Source organism: Elephantulus edwardii, unplaced genomic scaffold (assembly GCF_000299155.1).
Source record: "Elephantulus edwardii isolate Elephantulus edwardi_28Jun2011 unplaced genomic scaffold, EleEdw1.0 scaffold00013, whole genome shotgun sequence".
Lineage (NCBI taxonomy): Eukaryota > Metazoa > Chordata > Mammalia > Macroscelidea > Macroscelididae > Elephantulus > Elephantulus edwardii.
Window position 1 is genome coordinate 19,605,350 of NW_006399763.1, and position 4,342 is coordinate 19,609,691.

Here is a 4,342-nt window from a genome sequence, read left to right on the forward strand (position 1 = left end):
GTTAGTTAAAGTGTTGACCCCACCCTTAGCCCAGTGCCATTACCCACTTGCTTCCCAGCTCCACCCTCCACCAGGATAACCCTTCTCATCTACCAAGTCCCTTCAGAAAAGTATCTTCCATTGTCCAACCCATGATCTGACAGTTTATTATATTTACTTTTATTTTCTATAATATTACATGTGTGTGTTTGTATACATATAAAATGTTGTTGTTGTTGCTCCTGTTGTTGTTAACAGCTTCAGTTGCTTGGCTCCACAATCAACACTATTGGTACCAGCTACCAAGAAATCAAAAGATGAATTTCATTGGGAAAGTCTGCTGTTAGTGACCTCTCCAGAGTGCTGAAGAGCATTTTTTTCTTTGTTACTCTGTTCTCCTATAAGGGTATTTCTCTGTCCTACTTTAAGTAACCAAACAAACTTAATAAGGAATTTTATGCACAATCCCCCAGTTCCCCGCCCTCCCCTCCCACCCCTGCCAATGCTCAGCAGTTAAAATTAAAGGCAATTAAAATCTAATTAGGGGGCGAAAAATTCACACCACAAAACCCTGTGCATTCTACACAGTTATTTATTTATCCTTTTTTTCTACTTCTGATACTTCTTCCTAGGGCCATGAGTGGAACAAAGTGCATCAAATGCTCAGGAGTAGGTAATACAGGCAGGATGTTCTTAAATTATCCTATTATTTCATGTAGAAAATTAAAAGTAACAACAGGTATTCATTCCATTTTTAACCAGTACATAATTAACTTCCTATGTTATCTGTGTTATAAATAAAATTTTGTTTTCCATTCTTTCTAACATTAAATATTACTAAGCACTTTGCCTATGAGAAAAACACTATTATCTATCGGTAATGTTATCTCTTCTATTTAGGACAGAATATCTCAATATATATCATGGTACACTAATTCTGTTGTTTTGATTCTTTGCTGTTCTATCTGCTTTCTGGTTTGAATTGCAATATTAGTTTTCCCCCATAGAAAGAGACTATTCATGTCTTAAAGAGTATTTTGGTACATATGACGGAAAATTTCTCATTTAAATTTCCATTTCTAGATATTAAAGAGTAACTCTGTGAAACTTCTCAGACAAATTTTTCACAGATTTTGAGTCACTAGAAGTGACAGATAATTTTTTTATGATCATACTACTTAGTTGGGAGTCCCCTCCTCTATACAACTTTCCTCTCAAGAAAGACAAACCAGGTACCTTACACTGAAGTGTGTATAACATGTCTTAACTCAAAAACTCACTGCTACTGAGTAGGAGTTGATCATGGTTAACCCTCCAGCAGGTTTTCAGAAGCTAGACATCACACAGAAGATTGACCACCTACTGATGATTTGAACCTCCACAAAGGCACCACCTTTAGGTTAATACTGCACTAAGTACAGGCCACTAGAACACCCTTATATATCTTTATTTTTGTCATTATTATGTACCTTCAAATTGAGTACATCTCACAGCAACTTTATGAACATCAGATTTTTTAAAAATTTCTACTAGTTTATTTACAAAATTTGAATCCATAGTTTTAAAGTGAACATCAGATTTAAACCCTGCCAATATCCCGTGTCCATCTAACATCAGCTACAATATCCCCAGTACCACGACTCCTTCTAAACCTAGCCTGGACTTCTGGTAGTTCTCTGCTGATGTGTTGTTTTTGGATAATCTTCAGCAGAATCTTGCTTGCATGTGAAATCAATGATATTGTTCTGTAGTTTCCACACTCAGTTGAGTCACCCTTCTTTGGGATGGGAACAAATATAGATCTCTTCCAGTCAGTTGTCCAAGTGGTTGTTCTCCAGATTTCTTGACACAACTTGGTGAGCACATCCAGGGCAGCATCTGTTAGCTGAAATATGTCAATTGGTATACCACCTATTCCTGGGGCCTTATTTTTTACTATTTCCTTCAAAGCAGCTTGAACTTCTTCATCATCATAGGCTCTTGCTCATATGTTGTTCCATGAAATTATTCTGTCTGCCAATTCCTTTCGATACAATGACTCAGTATATTCTTTTCATCTTCTTTTGATAGTTCCTTGAGCTTAAGAAATGCTGAGCGAGTTCGACCCTTTTGGTTTTCTGACTCCAACTCCTTGCACATTTCTTTGTAATATTTTGCTTTGTCATTCCGAGCTGCCTTTTGAAATCTTCTGTTCAGCCCTTCAGTATATTGAATTCTTCCTTGTACTTTGGCTTCTCTGCACTCCAGTGCAATCTTCAGAGTTTCTTCTGACATCCTTTTTGGTCTTTTCTTCCTCTTCCGTCTTTGTAATGACCGTTTGCACTCTTCTTGGATGACACCTTTGATATCCTCCCACGACTCATCTGGTCTTCATTCATTTGTGTTCAAATCCTCAAACCTGTTCTTGAGATAGTTCTGAAATTCAGGTGGGAAAAACTCAAAGTTATATTTTGGTTCTCAAGGATTCAGTTTAATTGTCCTCAGCTTCAGCTTGAACTTGCGTATGAGTAGTTGGTGGTCTGTTCCACAATCAGTTCCGGGCCTAGTTTTCACAGCTGATATTAGCTTCTCCAGCAGTTCCTTTCACAGATGTAATCGATCTGATTCCTATGCATAGCATCAGGGGAGATCTATGTGTATAAACTGCGTTTATGTCTCTTAAAAATGTGTTTGCAAATTTTCCCATTGCTACTGGAGTGAGCTGGTATCTTATTGTGATTTTGATTTGCATCTCCTATTGCCAGATTTTGAGCATTTCTGCATTTGTCTGTTAGTCATTCAAATATCTTCTTCTGTGAAAATACTTTCCCCCATCAACAAACGAATGGATAGAGAAGCTGTGGTGTATTCACACAATGGAATACTATGCTGCATTGAAAAACAAGGAGCTCATACAATATTATTCAAAAAATGGGTGAGCCTGGAGGACATTATGCTGAGTGAAATATCTCAGATTCAAAAGGACAAATATTGCATGGTGCCACTGTTGTAAAATAGGACTGATATCAGGATTGGGGTAAGACTGAGAAAAACTGGATAAATTGTGTATACTGCACTGAAACAGATGAGGGAGTGAATAATTTAAAAGCAATGTATGATAGGTCTTATGATTATCACAAGAGTCCACAATTAAGGTTGCATGGTGGAATGTACTTGGGGTGGTGGGAGGGGTGAGGGAGGACTGTGTATCAGGGAAGGAGTGTTTCTTTTACTTTTGAAAGAGAGGAGCGAACTGGGGGTGGGGAGGAGGGATGGGCGGGGAGAGAAGTGCAGCAATGAATGAATGGAAATCCAAAAATCTCTGTAAATGTTCATAAATATTACTTTTTAAAAAGGGGGGGGAAATGTGTTTGCGATGAATAAGTCATTGATTGTGCAAAATTCAATCATTCTCTCTCCAGCTCCATTTCTGTCTCCGAGTCCATGTTTTCCAACTACTGATTCTTCTTCTCTGTTTCCAACTTTTGCATTCCAGTTACCCACTATGTATCTTGATTGCATGTTCGATCGATCTCCGACTATAAAAGTTTGTAGAAATCTTCTATTTCCTCTTCTTTGGCTCTGGTTGTTGGTGCATGTATCTGAATGATAGTGGTATTCACTGGACTTCCTTGTATGCGAATGGATATTATCCTGTCACTCACAATATTGTACTTCAAAACGGATCTAGAAATGGCTTTTCTATGAAAGCAACCCCATTTTTCTTTACCTTTTCATCTCCGGAGTAGTATATCATATGATCATCTGATTCAAAATGTCTCATGCCAGTCCACCTCATCTCACCAATGCCTAGTATGTCAATATTTATGCATTCCATTTCCTCTTTAACAATATCTAATTTTCCCACATTCATGGTTCTCACATTCCATGTTCCAATCACTAGTGTCTGCTTACCACTGTTCCTCTTCCTTTGTATTTCCATACTCAGTTGCCCTTTCTGTCATTCTATGTGTGTTCTGTTGTATTTTGTAGCTAATGTTAGATTGCTCTTGGCAGAAATCAGGGAGTACCAGAAGAATATCTATCTGTGCTTCATTGATTTTGCAAAGGTGTGTGACTGTGTGGATCATAACAAACTGTGGCTGACTCTGAGAAGAATGGGAATCCCAGAACACTTTATCATGCTAATGCGAAACTTATACTTGAACCAAGAGGCAGTTGTCAGAACAGAGCAAGGAAACACTGCATGGTTCAAAATTGGGAAGGGCCACCTAGCAATAATAACAACAACAACAATTTTCATTCATCCTAGACCTACGGGTCGTTATGTCCATGGAGTTATTTTTACTTGCCTTTTTGTATCCCAACCTCATCTTTAAAAAAAAAAAATAAAATCTTTATATTATACTGGTTTAATGACAAA